The 26,667-nt window shown below is 38.8% G+C and overlaps 1 protein-coding gene across 2 annotated transcripts in view; it reads right to left on the reverse strand.

The window, feature by feature from the left end:
- The window catches only part of LOC149323170 (leucine-rich repeat and immunoglobulin-like domain-containing nogo receptor-interacting protein 2), an 813,307-nt gene that overhangs the window by 475,795 nt on the left and 310,845 nt on the right, over nucleotides 1-26,667 (reverse strand). Inside the window, exon 3 of one of the 2 annotated variants that reach the window (XM_089510218.1) lies at nucleotides 9,171-9,248. The exons of the other annotated variant lie outside the window; for it this stretch is intronic. The gene's annotated coding sequence lies outside the window, so the exon portion shown is untranslated. The remainder of the gene's footprint in view (nucleotides 1-9,170; nucleotides 9,249-26,667) is intronic. 2 annotated transcript variants of the gene reach the window in all.

Here is a 26,667-nt window from a genome sequence, read left to right on the forward strand (position 1 = left end):
ACCATGTATGGATGTGAGAGCTGGAAAAAGCAGATAGGAAGAAATCAGATACAAAGAAAATCAACTCATTTGACATGTGGTGCTGGAGAAGAGTGCGGAGACAAACAAATGGGCCCTAGAACAGATCAAGCCAGAAATCTGCCTGGAAAGATGACAAAACTGAGGTTGTAATACTTCAGCCACATCATGCAATGACACAACTCATTAATTAAGACAATAATGCTGGTGGGGGGGGGGAGTAGAAAGAGAGAAAGGCTGCATGGTAGATGGATGGACACAATAAAAGAGGTCATGAGTATGAATTTACTGGAGCTAAGCAGAGAGTGTAGGACAGGGAATCTTGGAGATGTCTCATCCACAGGGTCACATGGGTCAAGATTGACTCAAGGGTGGTTAACAACAACACATGTTGCAGAAGCACAACACATACACAACCACATTTCATGTTGAGCCAGTGAGCTCTGGATCCAGATGGGAATGTGTAGAGATGGGTGGGTGGGTATGCTTTAAACCAACAAATTTCAGGCACTGGGTAGCCTCCAGTGCCCCATGGCTATAGAGTTGCACCCTTGTCTTAAAGCATAGCAATTTCGTATAAGTTTCCACATATGTGATTCAGGGTGTGTAATCAACATAGGAGCCAGAATGGCATAGTGGTTTTAGTGTTGGACTCTGGACACCAGGGTTTGATTCCCCATTCAACCATGAAACCCACTGGGTAACTTTGGGCAAGTCACATGTTCTCAGTCTCAGGAGAAGGCAATGGCCAACCTCCTCTGAAAAATCTTGCCAAGAAAAAAAAATGTTAATGGGTCAAGTGTTAGTTTACTATGGGTCTCTACAGATGGGTGGCTTGCAGTTGCCCTTTTTTGCCCTGGATCATTGTCATGGCAACCACATGCCACGGCAGTGATCCAGTCTCCCCAGGATGCAAAACGAAGCTGCCATTAGCCAGCTTCTTCTTGCACCCCATGATGATATGCCCTTCTGTCCAGCACTGTTTGGATGCTGCACAACCTGTGCATCATCATGGCACGCACCATATGGACGGGCACATGCCATGATGGCAACCAGGTGGGGAAAGTAGGGCTTGGAGCATGTGAACTAGTTCCCACTGGTTTGATAGGTTTACTTTAGCTGTGACCAGTTTGAGCAGCAGACATTTTGATTACTGATAGCAAAAGTTACAGAATGTTGCATTTGTCTGACATTCAGGGTCTATATGCAATATTTTAAAGAGGAACCCGCAGTAAATATTTAAGGATTCAAGCCATGTATACTCTTGTTGCATCTGAGGGAGTAGACCAAGTGTACAAAAGCACATGCTACAGCTTCTTTCGCACAGTTAGTCTCAAAGATCCCTTTGCATACTGATATTCTCATAAAGGTATCCAGGTCAGGCTTCCTCAGGACCAGAAGTCCCTGTTTTTGATGTTCCTTGCTTTAAATTCACCCAGCTAGACACATTTCCTGCAGGCAATGATGAAGGAAATGACATAATTCCACTGCAGAATCCAGAAAACAGTGGAAGGGGGAGGAAATGGTTACAGCAATGAATACAAGTGAAGGAATCTTCCAGCAGACATAGTAATTGCACTCACTGACCTTGAGTATAAACCAACTATGTCCATCTAATGGCTGGGGAATTATATTTAAGAGTCTTCCAACTATATAGTTCGACTGAATTATTTTGCTTAAAAATTATCCTCATTAAGAACATTCTCAAAATCTAATTTATTTCTGAGATGCTGCAATCTGGATTTATTAACTGGTTAAAAGAGCTGAAGAGAAGTCCCTTTTACCAGCTGTCAGCATTTTTAAATAGCCTTTCAATCTTTATAATTTTAATTTTGGGATGAAGTATGATAGATAGGCTGCAGTTTCCCAAACTGTATATATAATAACAACTATATCTATCTGTTCTAAATTGGGCTGACTCCACAATGTCTTTGTAATAAGTACTGTGTTGCTTTTATTAAGAAGTTTCAGATCAGTAAGGCTGTTTTTGTTTTAAAAAAGATTAACAAGAATATTTTGTTGAAAGTATAGAAGACATGGGAAGAGAAGGGAAGAAAAATCTGTTTCAGTTCCCTGGGGAAAAAGGGATTGATTTTTCTGCACAGAATCAAAAAGTGCCATGCAAACTGGTCACAATTGCCAATGGCCAGCTGACTTGATACTGGACCACTGAAATTGTGCTTAATCCAAGCATATATCAGGCTATTTCTTAAGATTATCCTTCCCTGGGCTAACATAGCCATCATTGTGGCTGTGTCCTGGGCTGGAAGCAGTTGAATGGCAGGAACTGTCCCTCCTTCCCCCATCCCATCTCAGCCCTCTTTTTGTTCCCATCTTTTAGTAATTTAAGTCAGCAGAGTGACTCTTTTGATATATTAAACTTTCAGCTCTGAGATCAACTGAAAAAAGTAGTTCTGTGGATTTCTGACAATACCCATCTTAATCTTCCTCTTTTAACAGGTGCCAAGAATGTGGTTGAAGTACTCATCTGTTGAATGTAGACTCACAGTTTGAAGTCCCGATGGGATATAGATATTAATGGTCAGTAGCAAAGCCACCAAGGAACCTTGTGAACCCAGCAATACTCCAAGAAAATCAGGTGATTGCTGTAGCCAGAAATGCATTCTGTCTAATTTACTAATTGAACCTTCTTTTAGAGAAAGCAGATCTGGCCACAGTGATCATTGGCATCCTATGACCTGAGCAGGGACATGAAATAAATCCATTCACCCATCCATACCTTATCTGTGCAACACAGAAGCTGAAAAGAGTTGTTTTGTGGAGAAAGAGAAGGAGAGAGAAGGAGAGAGAGGGATTCATTAATTAATTCATTCCCAGTATTGTTTGGTGGGAACAAGGGAGAGGGCCTTCTCAGTGGCTGCTCCACAGACTTTGAAACTCCCTCCCTAGGAAGACCAGAGTGCCCCCCTCCTTGATCAGCTTCTTCCTGGAAGTCAAAACCTGCCTTTTCTATCAGACTTTTTTAGAAACTGACTATGAAGGACTTTTTAATGGTATGGGAGAGAGAGAGAGAGAAAAGAGAGAGAGAGAGAGAGAGAGAGAGAGAGAGAGAGAGAGAGAGAGAGTTTTCTATATGATTTTCAATCTATACTGGTTTAAAAAAATTGTATACTGCCTTGAGCCCCATTATTGAGGAAAACGTGTGATACAAATGAATAAAATCACAATAAAGCCATAATACATGGATCTCACAAAGACAGAGGACCAGCCTGTCCATTAGTGGAATGAGGCAACCACCTTGGATGCTGCATCAGCAGAAGTGACAATTTCTTCACCAGAGGTCTAGTTCTCCAGAGGCCTGAAATCTCTGGTTCAGAAGGCTCCTTAGAACCAGTCATTACAAGCAAGATTCCTGGGGTGCCACAGGCCCATACATTCTCTGCCTGATTTAGATTTGTTATGAGGATTAAAAAGGGAGACGAGAACCTTTAACTCCTTGGAGAAAAGGCAGAATATAGACATAATAAACAAAACACAAACAAATTAACACAGTTTCAAGAAAGAGAAGCATTATTAACAACTAGTTGCATTCTTACTAACAACAATTAAAAACATTAATGTACTCAGTGGAAATAAAGAAATAGTAAATGGCATACTGTCATAAATAAGAAACAAAACATGATATAGCTGTTTGATTATTCAGCCCTCTTTGGAGTTATTAGACTAGGGAAAGGGCACACAAGCTTAATTTTTTCCATTTCCGGTAGCTGCCAGGATCCATTATACAGGGGTAGGAGTTTTAAATCCCACTGGAAACACCCCTGTTAAACTGAGAATCATGAACTCCACTAGCGGAAAGATTATTTTATTGTCTATAGCTTCTGTCTCTTCCTCAACCCCCAACTTCCCTCCCGAAAGCCTAGAGAAGACCCTTGAAGGACCTTTTTTTAATTGACAGAAGGAATCACAGTGCGTCTATGTGTGCGAGAGAGACCTCAATTTTATTACCAGTAGAAGCCCTTTGTTTCATAATGACTTCAGATGGATTGGCTGGAGAAAAGTCCCCTAAGACAAAGGAGATTAAGACTTAAAACTGATTTCTCAGCAGAACAGAATAAAAACAAGGAACTATTACCCATTTGTCTTGCTTGGAATGGTGTGTGGGTCCCCTGACAGCAAAGTAACCTGGATTCTTTCTACTACATCAGGAAGAACAACAGAGGCACAAGGCTCTGACTGATACAGCAGGCAACTGATTCTCTTCCAGTCTTAAAAGGGAAGTTGCATCTTAACATGGCTGAACGGTGATTTAGAAAGAAGATCAAATATCCAGAAAATCATAAGCATGAGCTCCCTTTTTTTGTTTATCAAAGCTGTCCACAAGTGTTGGGATGACCGTCATTCAACATGCAGGAGAATTCACACACCATTCTTATTGATGAACACAAGCAGTCTACAGAGCAGAATGGCATTTGATTCATTTGGTGAAAAGAAATAGACAGTAGCTAAAGGCACCCTCCTCCAGAACCTTTGCCATCCCATTTCTCAAATGTATCTCCTTCTACATGAAAGACCGTGCTCACTCAGCAGTACTTCACCAGGGAGGAAAAGTGCTTCTCCAACACAGGACTCATTCAGATTGTGATTCATGAAGAAGTCTTGCACATCCTCATATTGATCAGTTTTTCCTAATGGATACTAAAAGCCTCAAATACCCCCAAACCTCTTACTAGGAGGAATGGTTCAATGGCAATTTATCCAGGAAAGGAAAGCCACTGTCTATATAAAAGTAATAGACATTTTTTCTTTCTTTTCTTTTCTTTTCTGTTTTTTTTAAAGGCAATCCATCAAGGTATGATCCAAATGCATAACCTAAACAGAGAAAACACAAGACATTTCTAATAAAGTAGAACAGCCTCTCTCACTCTGGTACCAATGGTGCTACTGCTAGGTTTGAGAGACCCTTAGATAAGTGTCTTCTACTTCCACTACAGTGGCCTCTTTTTCCTATTTGTTTTCCTTTTTACCATTCATTAGATAGCAGTGCTGTTGTTTTTTTCACTGTCTCTGTGCTGACATTTCCTCACTTAAACTAAATCTATTATCTCGTCTAGCATGCTATTTTCAATTGTGACTAGACAAAAGCTGGTAGGAATCCTGCTTCACTTGTCTGCTGCAACTGGTATTTTAATATAGCAATAGCAATCGCATGTTCATTTCTATACTGCATATCAGTGAACTCAGCACTCTCTACGCGATTTACAATCTGTAAGCTAGTTGCCCCCAACAAGCTGGGTATTCATTTTACCAACCTATAAAAGGATGGAAGGCTGAGTCAACCTTGGATCGACCCCGGGGTTGAACTCACAACCTTGTAGCTGCGGTACTGGCATGTAGCCACTGCACCACCAGAAATATAGAAATAATCAGCTTTTGGTCTTTCAGACACTTTGGATGGCAAAGTGACCACTGGCTGCTGAAGATAAAGCCCAAAACATCTGGTGGGCCAGAAATATGTGAACCACTACTGAACACTTACAAAGACCACAGTCAGACAATTCTTACACATAATACCCATTGATGGACCTATCTCCTTCAGTTGTCTATTTCCATCTGAACTGGTGTTTCTCATGACATCTTGGGGCAGCATAATCCATAAGATGAGCTGACATTAAAGTTTATCCTAAAACTACACCAATTTCCTTGACTGAATGACACTGAATTATTATTATTTGTTGTTGTTGTGTGCCTTCAAAGTCATTTCTGAGTTAACAACCCTAAAGCACTTTTCTCAGGCAGAGAAGGTATGACTCATCCAAGGTCACCCAACAGGTCTCCAGAGTCCAAGTCCTATGCTTAAACCACTGCACCATGCTGGTTCTCTATTGTATACTAGGAGATGATAATTTATTTATGTTCCCCTTCATTACAGTGGACCCTTGTTATATGCTGGGGTTTGGTTCCAAGATCCGCTGTGGATAACAAAATCCATGGATGCTCAAGTCCCATTAAATATAATGACAAAGCAAAATGGTGTCCCTTATAAAAAAATGGAAAATCAAGGTTTGATATTTGAAATTTATACTTTTTTTTAACCTTTTCAAACCATGGATGCTTGAATCCATGTATAAAAAATCCATGTATAAGAAGGGCTGACTGTACATATTCAAATATTAACCCCTGCAGTGCTGTTTTGCCTTTTTTCATCAGCAAGTGCTCCTGCTCCTTGATTATTCCAGTTGTCCTGTCTAGTACTATGGTATCTTTTTGAAATGGAGAAACCAAAGCATAAGCAATGTTCCAAATGTGGCTCCATCACTGATTTAAATGAATATTTCTTGGTACTAACTTTGCTATTCTCTGACTCCCCCACCACTACCAATGATTTCTGGAATGTCACTTGTCTCCTTAACTTCTACAGACACATTCACTGAGCTCATCACCGTGAGCCTTCAGATAAGGATGGAAAAGAAATTTACTGGGTTCACACTTCACTCCAGAAATATTCATTTTGCACATCTTGAGGTTGGTTATGTAACAGAGCTCATTTTGACTTGATGAGATTTACAATGTATTTGGGAGGGGGAATGGGGGAGAGGGCCAGCATGTTGTAATGGTTCAGACATTGGTCTAGGACACTGGGAGATCAGGGTTTGAATCCCAGTTCAGCTATGGAAACTCACTGGGGGACTTTGAGCAAATCAAACTCTCTCAGCCTCAGAGGATAGCAATGGCAACCCCCATCTGATGAAACATGCCAAGAAAACCCTATGATAGGTTTACCTTAGGTCACTATAAGCTGGAAACAACTTGAAGGCACACAACAACAACAACAACAAGAAGGCACACAACAACAACAAAAACAACAAGGTCTGTACTGACTAACATACAATCAGAAATGTATATTTAATAGAAAAAATATGTAAAAGTGTGCACTTTACCAAAAGGCAAACAAAACATTCTATATTTTGAAAATGCACCCAAAACCAATAATATGCTTGTTTTCTATGCAGGAAGGGGAAACAAATGACATAAGACTGAGATAATACAGGAATGTCAAAGTAATGCTGAGAAAGTTTGTCAAGGTAAGTTTGATAGGTATTCACATTTTTCCCACAGCCAGATAAGATCCCAATGTATACATTAATTTGCCATGCTTTTCCAAACATGCGTCACTCTACATTTCAACTGAATTTCTTCAGCCATTCTGACACCAGACCCCAATCTTAGGAGCCCCCTGGCTTTCCTCAAACATTGCTCAAATGTCCCTCTTCCAATTCTTTTTTAATAACATTTTACCAACATGTATGGATCTGGTCATCACATCATGACTGCAAGCATTTTAAGGAAGGCATTTTGTCAAAAGTATTTTTCCCTCCTAAAGACCAAGCTCACAAGCCTGCTATACCATGTTAAACTATAACAGGAGCTGGCAAATGCATCATCCCCTCCCATAATATCATTTACTAAAATAAAGGTTCACTATTGCTGTCTAAAGCACTGGCATGGACACAATGGGCATCTTCACCCCATTTTCATATACCCAGTTTGATTTAGGCTTGGACAAGCCCCCTTTTCTTAAAAAAAAGTAGCTGGTGACTTGATCCCTTCTGGAATTTCTTTATTTTTTAAAACAGTTTGCATGAACCTAAAATAGTTGAGGGGAGACCAAAAACAGGGGGAAATGGCCACTTATAGACCCCTGAGTGCTTTGGAAATGATATCAGCAATTTTAAGGAGGGGATTTTTCCACAATTTAAAGGGTTTTAGAGGATGTGAGGGATGAATAGAGGCATGGATACACTGGGATGCTAAAGAGGCCTCCATTTTTTAAAGCTTCCCATCTACATATTCTGCATAGGTTGATAGGACAGGACTTGTATTTATTGCCATATTGTTAACAAAATTTGTGCATTTCTCCTTCACTCCTTTGGACAATACTGAGTGATACAAAGAGAATGGTGCAAAAGTAAAGCTGTTCTTATTCAGTATTGAACCATTCTTTTCGAAGCATCCTGTTCTATATTTTGTAACAGTGATTTTTTTTTCTTTTTGCTTCCTGAACTCTGATGTATGCTGACGTTATCTTTCATTTGTTCAAACCTTTCCTTATAGGTTGTACACATATCCGAGTATCAGTAATACAGTACATTGTTTAAAATAACCAGCAAGCTTTCATTGGGCAATTTACCTTTCTGACATGTCGTATAAACTTTCTTTTTATATGCTGAATAATTTTCTGTCTGAAAGTTAACCATATTGGACTTTATGGTCGAAACTTTCCACTACACAGATGTTGATTCTGAGTTAATTACACTATTTGAATTGTATAATCATTAAACTTTCATGCCTTGTGTGATACAGCAATATGTGAAAAACAGAGAAAGAGAGAGAAGTAGGGAAAAGGCTGAAAAGAAGGAAAGTGAACTCCTGGGTTTCCGTAAGCATTTTATTTGGACAAAATGATAAACCAAACAGGTCATCTCTTCCCTGGCTTCTGTACTATACATTGACCGCAACAGCCAAACCACAGCAATTACCTGGTAAAAACAAAAACAGACATACAAAAATGCCCAGCTTTACATAAGTGCTATTTGATTCTAGTTCTTCAAAAAGTAGAATTTTGGAAGACGGATGCCAGCTTACTAGAGCACATGATCTATTACTTCAAGGTTATATAAAAAAACACCTCAATAACTATATGGATTCAAGGCTGGTAGTCCATATCCACTTACCTAGGAGTAATTCGCACTTAACGCCATGGGAGTTCTTACTTTGTTACTTACTTACTTCAGTGTAAGTAGACATGTACAACATTGCACTGTGAGCATCAAACGGATACTACACAGCAATTTTTCAGAAAAGGTGGTTCCTCAAGTCACTGACACCAGCTTTCCCACACTTATATACCTTACATTTAGTGTGCTTAGTTTTGTGGTTGGTCACTGGAATGTAAATATGGGCTTAATCTGCATATCTGATTGTTCAGACACATATTTCTGAAGAAATCACACTGTAGAAGGAAAACTAGGTTACTCTTTGGAGATACACATTCCCCTTAATGTCAAGTTTGACACCTAGGCGCAAAACCAAGAAAATATAAATACATGTATTGGAAAAGGACACTGTGTAGTTTTTAATGCAATCAAATGAAGTTTGATGGGAGGGACCCCAAAGCTCTTAACACTTACCCTCTAGAACCAGAATCCATTGATATAAGGAAGAAAGGCAGTCTCACAGCCTGGGCTTCCAGCTCCAGTTCTTTCTTACTAAAAGGAATTAAGAAAACCAACTCAGCAATGCTGAAAGCTGTCATCCTCACACCCACATGCTTAATATAGAAAATATTATGTGAAATACACATCTGTTACAACAACATGGTAATAACCTACTTTTATTTTGAACATCTGAATCTTATGATTAGCCATATGCACTTACATCTGGAAAAATTCCCCCAGAGGAAATAAATAAATATAGATAGAAGTGATGGACAGCAGCTGAATATTTGGGTGGGGGGAAATAACAGATCTGAAAGAAGCTTGCTTTAAAGTTCCTTGTGCAGAACTTGCCTTGTTAATAGGCTAAGACACTATGCTGCACAATGGAAATGGTATTTTCATGGTTCTCAGTTTATCAGGATAAAATTCACATACATGAAAGTGCCTGAGATCTTGTAAAATGTCTCTACTACTGGTGCATGTGGGGCACTTTTGACCCTTTCCCTACATATCTCCAGTTAGGATATAAATGCACATCCATAATACAATGTCTAATCCAGTATGTGCGTATATGCCTTAAAGTCACCTGTTGACTTAGGGCAACCTCATCAATTTCACAGGATTTCCTTAGGCAAGGAGTACTCGGAGGTGGTTTTGCCAGTTTCTTTCTCTGAAATTTAAATCTGTAGTCACCATTTACTGAGGCGGCCATTTCATCATTTTCACATATCATGAAATTTCAGCTGCCCATTTGTTTGTTATACAGATCAAGCCAATTGTGGAAACCTCTAATCACATCCTTTCAAAGATATGAGATTTTTTAAAAAAGCATGCAGCTCCTGTCCACAAGTACCTTGGTCAGTTGAGATAGTTGTCAATTATTCTTTTTTTTACATGGTATAATGACTTCAGGGGAAAAAAAACCCATATGGCAATTGAGCAGCTGGGAAGGGTGGGCATTCACCCCCCCCCTCCTCCTTCTCCTCCTCTGCCACCACTGGACTTCCTCTCCAGGATGAAAGCCCAGTGACGGAGCAGCTGGGTAAGGCAAGTGTTCACCCCTTTTGCTCTGAAGACGCAGGCGCTACCTGGGTGTCATCCCTCCTGTAGAGTATCATGCATTATGGCCCGTTTCCCCCTCTCATACCCCCTCTCACACATATTTTGCATGAAAATATTTATAATATGTACAAAATATTACAGAAGCTAAATGTATTCATGAAAATAATACACACAAATGCAGTACACTGGGAAAGGATTTCAAAACTCTGCACATTAAGACAGAAGATCACAAAATATGTACAATTTAGAATGACCATAAAAGAACCTTCAAATTGTTGAGGGAATAGAAACAAATATACAAATACAAAAAAGATTAGAAAATGAAACAGAAACTAAAATCCATAGATTTATCTATCCCTGATAACCCAGCACTCTAAACTTTGTATCAATTTTTTTTGCCCAATTAATTCATGACTTGCAAATACTCTCTCAGAATGTCTCTCTAGTGAGAAGAAAATTGTATGACTTATTTATTCTTGCATGTGAGAAAGAATAATTGTGACGTTTACAATCATAAACCTTGCTAAAATTCACATTGAGTGTGACATACAAGACATCAAAAAAAATCTGTGTGTTTTAGATTCTTTCTAAACATTACACATACAATACTATTGATGTTTTGTACCTTTCCTCTTGGCATACTTTGAATGCCCACAGTGACCCAGAGAATGGGATATTTGACAAGAGATTGGTTGAGGAGTATGTCTGTGGACATCATTATGAAAGATTCAAATAGTTAAGAGTGACTTTGCTTTTCAGTGATAAGCTCTAATACTGACATCTGATAGGAATGGTTTTTATGTCCCTGAATGACCCCAGATAAACAAACATAACTGTCCATTGTGTGATAAGTTATTCTATTAAGGCTGGAAGTTATTTATGTCATGTCACATGCAGACACTGAATGGAATGGTCACCTCCACCCGTCAACCTGATTGCTGAAGACTATCTGTGGCCTTTGAGGCTTCCTAGTATGGCAAGGTCTCTGGAAATGTGCTGACAGACCCAATATCCCCTTTGCCTGCTCAGCTGTCAGAACAAGCTGTTCCAAGGGCTTCAGGAAAAAATGTCATACCTATGACCCTCATGCCTAGTTTATGCAGAAGAGCAAGAGAAATGAACTGCCCTAACAGAAGTATCTCTGGGAATCAGGAAGGCATATGTAAAGAGATATACAAAAGATACCAAAGTTAGTGTTAAGATTGCAAATATCCTGATGGATAAGAATTCTTGAAATATTATTTTTAAACACTAATGCATTGGTATTAACTGCTACTTTTGAAAAGAAAACCTGATTACTGTTATTCATTGCCCATTACTTTATGAACGACCAAGTAATAACATTTTACTGATGTATTATTACTAGTTGTTTCTTTTAAAAAGGTAATAGAAAGATTGTGAAAAATAGCAATATATATCACCAACCATAAATCCTCTAAAATGACCTTTTAAAATCAATGGCATTGTGAGATTCCTGTGTCAGCATAGCAGTGTATTCTAACCCAGTCTTGAAGTTTGGACTAGAACCTGCGGTGCATTTACCTTCCTAATGGCATGAAAGTCACCACCCATTACTATTCAAAATGTCTCAAAAGAAATGAGAAAATGTTGCCCATGACTTCAAAACACATAGTAATGCCTGAATATTAATGCTATTTCTTTTTTCTTAAAGTTACAACCTCATGACAACTCCGAAAAAAAAAGTATTACAGGTAATTTTGTTGCTTATATCATGATACTTCCAAACTCTGAACAATGACACAACTCCTGGAAAAACAGCATAGTCTTGTGTGACTCCTAAAAAGACAAATTTTAGGCTTTGTGTGAGGTGCATTTTATGGGGTGGGCTGTAAATCATGAAATTATATGCCACACAACACTTGTTAAACTGTGACAAAACAGCTTTGCATGTTTGCACCACAGACTAACATGGCTAGTTCTCTGGAAATTATAGCAAACCCTGGTTTGTGCATTATTTAGTACTGTTTATTAGAATATAATTTATAATAATAAATAAATAATTTTATGAATATAATAATAATAATAATAATAATAATAATACTTGTTGGAGGAGGAGGAGCTGCCAACATTGCTGCAGGACAGTAATTCTGGGACATAGGTAAAAACAGGATGCCTTGGAGCGCTTGGAAGTAGCCTTGGCAGATTCTGTGGGTTCTTGCCAACTTGCACAGAAGGAAATGTGAGGTGGTTGTATGTGACTCCCTGATAAAGTGGACAGACACAGCATCATGTATACCTGAGAAGATGTATGCAGTCTTCCTGGCGTGAGTTGCCAAGATTCAGCAAGCACACTGATCAGACACAGCTATCAATGTGCTACAGGTGACTATGAGACACTGGCCAGGAATCTAGGGAGTGGGCGGGACATGGGGCACAGGTTGTCATTTCATCATTCCTTCCACTTGAAGGAATAGCCAAGAAATAAAGTGAAGAATATTGCAAGTGAACAATAGGATGATGTCCAGGAAAGCAGCCAAAGGGCTGATAAGGCAGCTAGTTCTCAAACAAACAAACCCCCTCCCAGCACAGCAAAGTCAGTGTAAGCTACACAGTCCTGGAGATTCACAGTAGTTCTACCAAAAGGGATTACCAAGAGAATTGTCAGACGGTCCGAGGTTCAGGGCAACAGATAGGCAGGTCAATAAAGCAGTCCAAGGTCAAGGTTTCCGGGTAGTCAAGACAAGAAGCCAAAGGAGCCAGAGACAGAGTCTTTCCTCTAAAAGAGTCAGATATCCACTGGCAAAGAACCACACATGCTCCAGGTGCTTAAGAAGGCAAGGAGCCGGCCTTCAGTTGTGTCTGATTACGAAGACGCTTCTGATAAAGCCTCCGAGATCTTCGAAGGCCCTCTCTTTCTGCTCGACGCTCATTGAAGGTAGGCACACTGCCCAGATCCTCCTCCACGTCCACAGCCTCGGCACCAGGCAAACTTGACTGCTGAATCTCTGGAGGGGCCATAGACTCTGCTCCAGCAGAACTAGGGCCAGCCTCTGGCTCCTCCATTACAGGTTCAAGCCCCAGGGGCTCTGGCTCCTCCATTACAGGTTCAGGTCCCAGGGGCTCTAGCTCATCCTCTGAGTCCTCCAAGCCATCCTCCAGGCTGGGCATGACAGATGAACAGAAGATGTTGTTGGGAAGGATGTGACTTGTAGGATCAAGGTTTGCACTTCCATAAAGAAGGATATCAGGCTAGAGCTGAGTTGCACCTCACAGCAGTCAGTAAGAACACGTTTGCTAAGAGTCTCAAGAACCTGACTGAAGTTGTGTTAAACTAAATTCTGGGAGGAATATAAAGAACTAAGGACAACAGTGGCAGTGCTGCAGGGAAAACTGAGGTGGTTGTACATGATATCTGCAGACTGGCGAAAACTCATCTTGTCCGTACATTCAAAAATTGAGAGGGGGGGGGGGGAGAAGAGCTGAACGACTACTGACCAGTCACCTTGACATCAATACAAGTAAAGGTTCTGGAAAAGATAATACAACAGTTGGTTTGTGAACGTTTAGAAAAGAATGTTGTGATCATTCACCAAGAGCCTTAGTTTCTAAAAAAGAAGTCATGCCATACTGATCTTATCTTTTTTTTGAAAGAGTTACAAGTGTTATTCATCAGGACAATGCTGTGGATCTAGTGTATCTTCATTTTGGTAAGGTATTCAACAAGGTCACTCATGATATTTTGGAGGACAAGCTGATAAAATGGAGGCTATATAATGCTAAGGTTAGGTGGTTTTGTAGCTTGATGAGCTGAGGCCAAAGAATGCTGAATGTTTCCTCATCATCTTGGAGCAAGGTGACAAGTGGGATGCTACAGGGTCCTATCTTAGGCCTGCAGTAATTCAGCCCCTTTAGAAATGACTTAAGGAATTGAAGGCAGGCTTACCAAATCTGCAGATGATGCTAAACTGGAAGAGGGAAGCTAATACCTAAAAATTCAGAAATAAGATTCAAATAACCTTAACAGATGGGCGAACCGGGCCGCCTCATAGGCCATAACAAAATGACTTTCCAAAAGGATAAATGTAGCAGCAACACCGAGGCAAGAAAAATCATAAATATAAGATGGATACCACTTGGTGTTACATGCTGATTCTTAGTAATCACAGCATCCCTTTCTAAGTGTTCACAGGTTGACTATTTAAGATTCGGATACCATCACCCCCATTTCCACTGCAACACTGATGCTCTTGTCTCAGTACTATGGGGGAGGAAGACAGTATTTCAAAGGACAGGGAGTATCATTTTCCTCTCCCACAGGAATCAATTTAAAATATATGTGGAAAAGATGTAGGGGTCTTAATGGATCACAAAGGTAAACATGAACCAACAGTGTGATGTAGCAGCTTTAAACTAAACTAAACTAAAGATTTTCAATTAAATTCTAAGCTGGGGTCTTAGAGTCCCAGTTTTGAGGGGAAATGGGGTATAAATAAAGTTTTGTGTATTTGTCTATTTATTTGTTATTAAAGTGGATTAGGAAGACACTGAAATCATCAAAGACTTTCTACAACTTGGCTTAGTCACTAAACATACAGACAAAACAAAGAGAAGACTTCCAATCCTGAATTTTCAAGACAACAAACCTCTCTATTCTATTTATAAATTGTTGTATTTCTGGAGCAGAAATGTACAAAGGAAAGAAATTTAGACTTCCAAACCTATAATCATTGTCTTACCTTCTTCTTCTTTTTTTCTATTAAAATATGAAAAGTTTCCAGTTTTTTAAAGAAATTGTTCAAGGACTTTTCTCTAATGCATGTTGACAATCTGTCAATTTCTTCCATTTCTGAGACTTTTACAATCCACTGTTTTTTCTAGAGTTATTTCATTTGCATTCCTTATTAAAACTTCATTGATTTACTATGTTGTAATTATAACTGGAACTAGTGCCTTCATTTCTGTTGTATGGTTTATTTTCACTATCAGTATAAGCTTATTTGGTCATTGACCAGTATAAAATATATAAATAAAATAATAATTGTTCGATACAATTATTAGAACAGGATTCAAAGAACAAATATCAGAGTCAGACTCCACCAACTATGTTTTATATTCATTTCTCACTAATTCCAGTTTCAGTCCCTTACATCATACCAGAAGCCATTTGTGGAACACACTGGGATGCGTGAATAGGAAGAAATTTGGGAATACCAACACCATGTACTAATGGAACTACCTTATCACTTGTATAGGACACTCTGGAGCCAAGTCATATTAAGTTTCCTATTCTATATAAAACTACAAAGGACATGGTGGCTCAGTGGTTAAGATGCTAACTCTAATGATTGCAAGATCAGCAGGTCGGCAGTTCAAGGTCCAAATGCCATGGGATGGAATGGCCATCACTGGTCCCAGCTTCTTCCAACCTAGCAGTTCAAACGTATCTAAAAATGCAAGTAGATAAATAGGTACCACTTTGATGGTAAGGTAACAGCGTTCTGTGGAGTCATGCCGGCCACATGACCATGGGATCGTCTTTGATAACACTGGCTCCCTTGGCTTAGTAATGGAGATGACCACCACCCCCTACATTTGGACACAACTGGACAATCTTGTCAAGGAAAAACATTTACCTTTACCTTTAGTCAGAGGACAGGACTAACCCCAGTGGATTCAAATTGCAAGAAAAAAGTGGTTTTTTAAGTTTTGTGTCTAAATGCAACAGCATGTAATTGTATTTGTAAATGTAGAACAGCATAGAACAACAATGGGAAAAGTGCTGTTCATAGTCCATATTTGGATTTCAAGTTGTTTTTAGACCTGTAGAGACCCCAGAATCTCCAAGTGTTTGGAAATGTTTTTGCCCCCAAATGCCCCCAATATTACCTAAGATGTATGGGCAGCAATTCCATCACACCCCTCCTGGGATGGACAACGCTGTCTTTAAACTGGAAGTGAACTGGAAAATGATTGGATAAAAACATCTTAGGAAGTCAATTTTGATTTCACAGTTTCCCCCAGACCTCCAAGATGCCCCAAGTGTGAATGAAATTATTAATTTACCAGAGGAAGAACAACTTTCCTACCAAATGACTTTTAAGTTGTTTAAATTTAAGGGAGTCTTAGAAGACAGGGTCTCACTAATAGACTGTATCCATCTATTATTGAAACAGTAGAATGCCAAATTCCACATAAAAACTAGGAAGAATCAGCCTTTTGAAGCATGTCCTATTAATATCAAATATTATTCAAAGAGCAATGTGCAGCATTTCTCTTTTTCTCCATCCCTAAATTACACTTCAAACCTATCTGCACCGGTTCATCATTCTACATGTCACTACTGATCACTACAAAGCCTGCACTTTCTTAGATTTTCTACATCTGTTATCAAACGTTGAGCCACAGTGTCTGCTAAGTATATAGTGAAAGACATCACTGCTGGAGTAAAAGCTGGGCCTACTTGGATCTACAGCACATCTAAAATGCAGATAAAATTGGAAGTGACACAGAGCCAGAGTGGTGGATTGCTTAGGTTGAAATCTGCATGGAGGTTATGGGATGGCTTCAAACCACTCACCATCTTTGAACATAATCTACCACACAACATTGATGTACAGTTAAAACTTTGTGTGTGTGTGTTTAAGAATTTTAATTATGTTTTAAATAATTTTAGATATTGCTAATATTCCTTCTTTAATGTTGATATTTTGCATGTTCTAAACTATATCATATTTAAATTAGTTTATAAGCCACCTTGATTCCCAGCTTTGAGGGGAAGTGGGGTATAATTTATTTATTTATTTATTTGATGTTAAAGTGGATGAGGAAGACATGGAAATCATCAAAGACTTTCTGTAACTTGACCAAGTCACTAATCAATATGGAGTGGTAGTCAAGAAATCAGAAACCTCCAATATGAAAAGACAGCTATGAATGAAAACTCAAATATAAAGATATCTCACTGAATATGAAGTTCAGAATATTCTACATGACAACATATTTCCAATTTCTCTATATATCTGTGAAGCCTGGACAGTGAAGAAAACTAACAGGAAGAGAATCAACTAGGGATAGAAAGAATATTTTAAAATATTTGGAAAAAATAGTAAAAACCCTCCATGTTTTTCAAGGGTTGAGACATCCTGATGAGAAGTATCTCAGACTGATGAGAAACCTTGTAGTGATTTCTGGGGGGAAGGAGCATTTCTGTGGAGAAGTATTATTTTCTGTGCAGAAAATGCTGTTTCAAATGCAAAACAACAATGTGTGAATTGTGCATAGAATAAGTCCCAAATTAGTAATAGGCTTGAAAAATTATGTGGTTTTCAAAGACTTTCTCAGAGAAAGAAAATTGTCAAAATTAATAGACTGTGAAAATAAGTGACAAATTACATTTTGACAACTTGTCAAAATTAGTGACAAAGTGCATTCCTAGAATTAAGGTATTTAAACTATGATGAAGTAGGAGAGTTCTACAGTTATCGTGGATTTACAAAATGACCTATAAATGGATCCTGAAGAAGATCAATCCTGAACTCTCCCTAGAAACCAAAATGACCAAACTAAGGTTATTGTACTTTGGACATATCATGAAGTGACATGACTCACTGTAAAAAATGATAATGCTTCATAAAGTGGGAGCCAGTAGGAAAAGAAGATTATATTACATGTAGATAGACTCTATCAAGGAAGCTATAGGAGTTTATCACATGGGGCACTTACCGCTGCCCAAATGGGATCTTTCATTAATAAAAATGGCTTTTCTGAGGTTTCCCCATGAACGCTTCCACGCCAGAAGCGGGAAGCCTCAATGACTTTTCAGAAATGCGATGGATGATCCTATCTCCGGTGCTTCTGAAACTTTTGGGCAACACATGGGCAACATTTCAGAAACATTTGGGCAGCAGTAAGTGCCCCATGTGATAAACTTCATAGACTGAGTTTAAAGAACCTAAGCAGACAGGGTATTTTGGAGGTCTCTCATTCATAGGGTCACCATAGATTTGATGACAACTCACAACAACAATAAATCGATGATGATGATGATGATGATGATGATGACAGTATTCACCACCACCACCACTACCATCATCATAGGAGCACAACAATGATCAAGGTAAATATTTGAAGGGCTGACAAGTAGAAGATGGATTCACGTTATAGCAGGGTTGACCAACTGGGGTGAGTGTGGGAGCCAAATTTTTGGACAGACAGCAGATGCAGGCTGCAGCAGGGCCCCAAATGGCCAGTTTTTTAAAAAATAAAAACAGAGAATGATATAGGATATATGCCTATTTTTTGTTGCTGTTCTTATTTAGGGAGCTTTTGAGGGTATCTCCATGAGCAGGAAAAAAATGTTAAAAGAATTCTTGAAGGGTGACATTCAAGGATAGAAAATTTGGCTTTTAGCCCCACTCCTGAACTTTAAGGAATGGGAAGCATTTACCTAATCATTATGAAGAACATTAGTAAGAGCTTTTCAAGATTATAATGGACCCCTTCAGCAGGTAGTAGGCTTTCTTTTTTGGAGTTACTGAAAGAGAGGTTGGATAGCCAATTGTCATGCTTTACCTGGTGACTCCTGCACTGACTGGACAAAATGGTCACCAATGTCCCTTCAAACTGTTATGAGTCTGTGTTTCCATAATTCTATGGTTTTCTCTGACTTCCATCTCCCTAACTTTGAATGCCTTTTGAAGAGAGTAATCATGATAGCCACACTGTACACTGAAATTTAAGAAAGCTAGAGGCAGAAGCATTTGAGGTTTGTGTGTGTTTACACAACCATCTCCCTCAAATTTAAAACCAGTAGGTTGCATTTGTTCAGCAGTCACAATGCTTAATATTAAAATATCAGTACAAATTAAAATTTCAACACACTACTTGTATAGTTACATGGCAGATGGATTTCTTTAGACTGCAACTTATGGCACAAAAGCCTTGGCCTAACACACAATATAGCATGCCAACAAGTCTACATGGTCAGTGATCATTTAAAAAAATCCACCTCAGAGGTAAAACCTTAAAACTTTGTAGCCCATGTTGTATTGTGAAGCCTTAGAAAGCCAACTTTTCAATAAGAATTGTATTTTTCAAGGATGAGTATGAGGAAATAAGAGTTCTCCTTTATAAGCATAGATAGCTGAAACAAAGGAAATGGCAGTAAAACAGACTATATTCATAGTTAAGTGTTGTAGTACCATGTGGTAGAGCAGTACTGAGCAGTCTGCATTTTATTGTAAAAGTGAAAAATAAAGCAGGGGAAAAAACTCTTGAGGCTTAAAATTTTCTACCCAAAGAGAATGTTCCAGTACTAGAAGATGAGAAAATCTAAAACCAACAGCCTCTTTCTTTTCTGCTGAGAGATAACAAGAGGAAAGTTGAACAGCCCAGTCTACAGATCCCTTTTCTGTGTATGTGTGTCTATATGTTTTCCTAAAACCTATATCCAAGCCTCCTTTTTCTCAACCTCTCAGGACTATCAGCTGCATAAAGCAAAGGAAGAAAGTGTATTCTTCCTAGAAAACTATGTCAGTTGCCATTTTAGGTTTTATAGCTGTACAAACAAGTACTAATAAGGCTCTATCCTATGCACTGCTTTCAGTCTTCAGCTTCACTATAAAGCAAGGTCGGGGGATGCGGAAAGTGCTTTTGACCTACATTCATATATCCAAACCCTACTCATGTTCTTTCAAAATCTCGTCAGAGACTTCGGGACTGTATCCTTGTGGCCTGAGGCTGGGCATACTCTCATTAGCTGTGTGTACTCTAGCATCAAAGGCTTTTTTTCCTGATACGACTAAAAGTGCTGTGAATGGCACACAACCAAGAGCCTGTGCAGGCATCTGCAAGCATCTGTAAATGCCTAAAGTAGAATCAGAGATATGGCCATTTGCTCACCAACATCCTTGCACCCATCACACCATTCCAGACCTTTGTGAAAAGTGGCAACTTAATGCAATTAAAGACAGGGCAACGATGGAAACAAGGAGAGAACATGAGCATACTACAGATAATGGGTACAGAGGCTACTCTTTATAGCCAAGCGATAAAATATGACATGAACTATGATGGCATGATAAAACCAGGATATCCAGCAGAAACTGTGATATTCCTAATAATTAATTAGTTCCTTTGAATTTCTGCCCCCCCGGGATAGATTAACAAAGCCCTGAAAATATAAAAAAATCTCAAACATTTTTTATGCAGGCCACAAACCTAAAAGTGCGCAGGTGTGATAGCTAACCACACGCCTCTTGCGATTTAATCGTCATTGAGGTGTCCTGCTCCTCTCCCATCATCAAAGCATTCATGGAGCAGCCATTTTTCAAAAATGGGAACTTCCGTTATTGGAGAAATGGCTGCTCAAATGATTTGATAACAGGAGAGGAGTAGGATGCCTCAATAATTATTAAATCACGGGAGGCAAACATGAATGGCTATCATACCCACATGCTTTACAGATTTAGCCATGTTTCAGGGACGGTAAGGCTCCATGTGATAATTGCCTATGGCCTAATAAACTCATTATCTACGTAAATAGCACTTGTTCTGATGACACAAAAAGTAAAGTGGGCAAAGAAGAGAGTTGCTCCATTGAGAAAGTGTTCCCCTTCCATCACAGCCATGGCAAATCAACAGCCAGCGAGAAGCAACTCAAGGCAAGCCACTCTCTTCTTGAGTGGATATTTGACAGCAGCCTTCTGCTTTTCATGCCTAACCATAGTCTTTGCTTTTTATGCACCACCTTGTCTGTCTGTTAAACTTATAGATTTGCCTGCACCAATGTTAGGAATGTAATTCTTTGCTAATCTACCTCTCAAAGGAATTAATGGGTAACTTCAGCAATTTTCTTTTCACTGGGAGAAACTGTTTGAAAACTGCAGTTTTTGAAGACGATTGACAGTTCAGTATTCTTTACAAAATTTACATGGGATGTGTGTGTGTGTGTGTGTGTGTGTGTGTGTGTGTGTGTGAAGAAAATAGCATTCTCATAAGAAACACTGTTTTATGTGGAGAAAATACTATTCCTATCTAGAAAATACTATTTCCTGTGCAGAAAAGTCTGATTTCTTCACATGCCAACCATGTGAGAATTTTGAGCCTAATACATTCTGAGCTGTGAAGATTCTCATGAGTTCAAGAACCTTCTTGTCAGAGATTTCAGACCCTTGAGAAATATGTTATTTAGGATATTTTCAAATATTCTGTCCATCCCCAACCCATGTAGTATTAATTTCAATGAAATGATCTCATCTTAGGCTTGGTTGACCCTTACATTACCAGACTTGAATAGGAGCCCCTTCCCTGGGGCTGGAGTCCACACTATAATATATGTAAAAGTGAGCAAATGAGCAGCACTGCTCAATCAACAAACAAACAAATACATATACACAAGTAAAAAAAATGTTGTAAATATGATTTTGTTTTTATTTTTATTCATTTATTTTTTGGCCAGAAGCTTTGTTAAATATGGAATACCAGGACTGTGAAAAGGATCATGCAAGGGCATAAACATGGAATAGGACACAGTTGTGTATACCACCTCAGGGTTCACAACTGCATCAGCATGATAAGCAAGTCAAATCAAATGTGCTTAGAAACCCTCTTTATATCGTTGTGCTGAAAACACAAATATAGAAATAAAGGCTACATGCAGGAAAATGGGACTTCCTTGCATGCATATTCCTCTACCATTCCAAAATTTTAATACATCTCACATTGATGCAGTTATAAAATGGCATAGCTTGAGTCATATTAAATTTTACTTATTTATTAACCCATTATTTGTGTACCTCTTGGTTGATACTGGCCTATACAAAATATTTTTATTCCACATGTAAAAAATATTTCAGAATATGTTTAGCTAAAGACTACTGAAGCCTCTTGGGGATGGTTTAGGTATCCATAACATGGAGTTAGTGAAAGTGTTGTGAGTTTTCCACGATGGTGAAGTGCTCCTGTTGGGAAAAGCCTTGGATAATGATATATATCATGCAATAGCCTGTAAAAGCAAGGACAAGTGGAAGTAAAGGGGAAAGAATGCAGGGTACAGTAAAGGCAAAAGACTAACACGATCTCCAGTAGAAGGAATTCAAGAAGCTGGTGAAGCAATGGTGAGTAGGAAGGCCATCTTTACCATTGTTGAGTGAGCCAACTGCATTACTCAGCAGATGCTGGACAGAAGGGCAACAGCAAGACTCCCTGATGGGCCTCCCTGGGCCACATATGCATGCCCCTATTTTGAGGAGAGAGACTTTTGGAGGTGTGCCTGCTCCCTTGCCTAATATCCATCCTTAGCCTAGTTTTGCTGACCTCAAGTCTGTTGAAAAATACTGGTTTGTCCTTGGCCCCAAGAAGCAAAATGACTTCAGGCCTACCTCCTCAAGAAGCAGCTGCTAAGCCACTCACCAGATTAGAAGATGTGCATTATGGGCAGCGCATGCTAGCCAATGCTGCAGAAGGTCCATCAGAGCAGCTGATGCCTGTATATTTTCTTGAGCAAAATAGCCTTTAAGGCAACTTTTCACATCTGTCTGGACAGCCTAGCAAACTGGCTACTCCTGGCTCAAGAACAGCATTCTATACAGGTTTGGCCCCATGTCAGGATTCTAAAGAACAATAAATGATATAGTATGTGTAACTTAACAAATCATAGGATTCATGCATTTATTTATAATAGGCTATAATTCCCTTCACTTTTTTTCATGTGCAATCACTCCATTCACTCCGGTGACTCTTTATGTGGCCTATATGACACACAAAATCTGAAATACTTCTTGAAGTACCAGAGCAAAGTACATGAAACTGAAGCTCCTAAAGCTGAGCAGGACATTTAATGGTGCACATAGGAAGTGTTAAGATGTCAAGACAATTGTGCTGACATAGCTGTCATCTTTGTAATGTTATTCATGTGCATTATTTATACTTGGTTGCGTATTATGCTGTCCAAGTCTTATCATGGTGCTGTCAAATGTTATGTATATGTATGTGGACAATACCTAAGGCAGTCCGGCACAGTCAAAATTTGATTTAGAAAGAGAAGATTTCTCAAAAGAAGGAGGAGGAGGAGGAGGAGGAGGAGGAGGAGAGAAGAAAAAAGAAGTGGAATTGGTCAAGAGAAATTTGAAATGGAGAATCAAGTTTATCAAATCTTGAAGTGGATGGAGAAAGCAGAGGGAAAAAAATAATTCATTTAATAGTATATTTTTCAAACATTAACAGTGAGAAGGAACATTATTTCAGGATTTCAGGGGAAACTGGTTGGGGGTTAGTTGGACTGGTAAACAACAAGGTCTATTAAAAGAGGACAGGAAGACTGCAGAGAAATGTATTCAATAATTTGTGACTATTTATTGTTTATTCTCATGAGATAACAGTATATAGTGTACAAGTAAAATCAATATAAATAAATTGAACCTGTTTAAAGCAGTACAAATAATTTAAATAAACTAAAAACATATATGATGTTAACATGTTTAAAAAGCTAAAAAGCTAAAATAAAAATGAGTTAAAACCATACACATAAGCATTTTGGAGTAAATCAGGCCTAAAACGCTTTAGTAAACAGCTCTGTTTTTATTTGGTGAAGTCCGCTTTGGTTAACAGTTGGGCTTCAAGGAGAAGGGCACTCCATAACTGGGGTATCACAGCTGATAAGGCCTTTTCCCGCATCTTCATGTAGTGTATTGACTTCACAGGTGGTTCACACAAGAGGGTTCCTTCCAAAAGACCTCAACCTTAGAGGAGGTGGTGTTCCTTCAAATATCAAGGTGTAACTGGTTTAAATGGCCCTTGTTCGCATTTGTGCCAAATCCCTGGTGTGGTGTGTAGAGGGGGCCTCAGCACTCAACCCATTCTTCTGCATCCACTGAATTCTCTGCGTCTTTTGTACAGAATCAATTCAGCGCTAGTGTGAATGATCTGCAGATCTGAATATGTTCCCTGTGGCACAGTCAGATCTGTGATGCAACTCCATGTTGAATCGATCCATTGAAGAATGTGAATGCGAAATGGATTAAATTGAAATGGGTACAGTTCAATCGCTGCTCGAATAGTGTGAATGTCTATTCGGCACTAGATCACTTCATTGATTCGACTCAAAAAACGGTTTATTCTGTAGTGGAAATGAGGCCCAAGATTTCCTGTGTGAAAACCATGTATTTTTCTATGCATCCCCCCTCCCAATCCCTTATGTTTGCATTTTATTCAGAATATATTCTAATCTTGAATAGTCCTTGAAGACAGCATGCTGTTCAAGGACTTCAAGTAAGGAGAAAAATCACCTATTCTTGCCCATGATTATGAAATTTACCAAGATTTACAATCAAAGCTTGAACAGCTATGAAGATTGGCCCAAAGTCACAAAGTGAGTCTCTTGGCTGAGTGAGGATCTGAACAAAATCTTCCCCAATCTGTATCTATTTATGTCATTTATTTTTAGGTTAAGCATAAAATGTAAATAATATAAATACAAACTCACTGTACTTAGAACTGTTGTTACACAGGTGTAAAGAAATGAATAGTAGAGCTCAAGCTAAAACCAAAGCATCATTATATCTTTGGAAATATATAGCTGGTTAAAAAGCAAACTAAGAGCACTTTCCCCATGCTTGTATTGGATTCTAGAAGGATGGAGTCTAAATATATCAATATCTATAGTGCTGTTGCTTTGCTTTTTAACCAGCTATGTATTTTCAAATAATGATGTTGTAGTTTTAGCTGGAGTTGATTAATCTCTTTCATACACGCACGCACACGCATATGCACACACACAGAGTATATATGATTAACAAACAGAACAAAATGAATGGTTTTCAGATTCTGCCTTCTTCAGATACTAAAAAATACAGTACAGATACTTAAAAGCTGTAGCCAAGAGGGTAGCTTGAAAAACTTTGTTTTCAACATTTTTCAGCAGATGATGGCATTATCCTCTTGGCTGAGGCTGTGTGGTGTTGGGATCTTGTCTGTGAATCTAGAAATCCCCCCTTTTGTCTGAAATGCCTGAAAAAGATGGTACCTCAAGATCAAACAGTGACAAATCAGAGAGGCTGTGATATCAGAAGTTGAAACAGCTATTTCAAATATATTCAAATATGAAAATATATTAAATGTAAAACAAAATTTATTTAATTTCATAAGCTCCTGCCACACTGCAGAATTAATGCAGTTTGACACTGTTTTAACTGTCTTGGCTGCATCCTATGGAATGATGGATTTGTAGCTTGTGGCACCAGAGCTCTCTAATAGAGAAAGCTAAATGTTTCACAGAAATACAGAATTCAAGAGCATTGAACCATGACAGTTAAACTGGTGTCAAACTGCATTAATTCTGCAATGTAGATGTAGCCATACTTTCTAGAAAGTTACAGCAGGTGTCACCACAAAACTACTTAGATCTGGGAGCCCTGATAGTGCTGTGGTTAAATGCCAGTACTGCCGCCAGCATTGCAGCCACAAGATTGTGAGGTCAATCCCAGGGTTGATTCAGCCTTACATCCTTCTGTAGGTTACTAAAATGAGTACCCAGCTTGATGGGGGCAATTAGCTTACATGTTTTAAACCACGCAGAGACTACTTAGTTCAGTATGAAGTGGTATAGAAATGTAAATGCAATTTCTATTGCTAGAATTAGTTGCCTGTTCTTAAAGTAATCACGATGCTGCAAAGGCCCACTACACAGAAAATAAACAACTCCTCTTCATCCTCCGGCAATGCTACTTTCTGGGCAAAAGCTTTAGCACTGCCATTAAGAACAGAAACAAAGCAACCTTACATAACTTCTAGCAGTAGCTGCTAGTGAAGTGAATCAAAATATCCCTTAAACTTCTGATGGTTCATTTCATAAACTCACCCGAAAGCACAGATGAAACTATCTGGGCATAAGAAACAGAAGCCTAAGACACACTTAAAGTAATCTCTGTTTGATACTGGCTGTATGGAGTGGAAAGAAACCATTCTGAAGTGTTGTGTGACACCTATACTCTATTATATCTAATTTCTGATTTTACTCAGAATTGACTCATAGTGGATGAACAGTCTATCCAATAAGTGAATGTCATTGGCAGCCGTTTTCGAGTGGGTACCAAGCAAATTGGCAACATTTTCTACTCAGAAAGGTATTTCTAGGATTTCAAGATGCTGTGATTGAATTCTAGCATACTTTCAATTTTACTGATAAATGCTTACAAAATGTCAACTAACGTTAACCTATCCAAACTGAAAACTCTTGGAGTGATCATTTTGTCTCCCTTCCAGCATCCACTATGATGAGACATCATTTCTATATAGAGAATGCAATTAAATTATTGACAGAAGCTATCCAGAGACATTGGGTTTAGTTTATTTTTGAGTATTAGTGTGTGAACTATTCCAGATAAAAATATTCCAGATGAAAAAGTGGAATCTATGAACACCAGGGCTGGAACCCTTTCATGAAATGTGT

This window comes from Sceloporus occidentalis, unplaced genomic scaffold (assembly GCF_023333645.1).
Source record: "Sceloporus occidentalis isolate IW3139 unplaced genomic scaffold, rSceOcc1.0.p SCAF_1, whole genome shotgun sequence".
Lineage (NCBI taxonomy): Eukaryota > Metazoa > Chordata > Lepidosauria > Squamata > Phrynosomatidae > Sceloporus > Sceloporus occidentalis.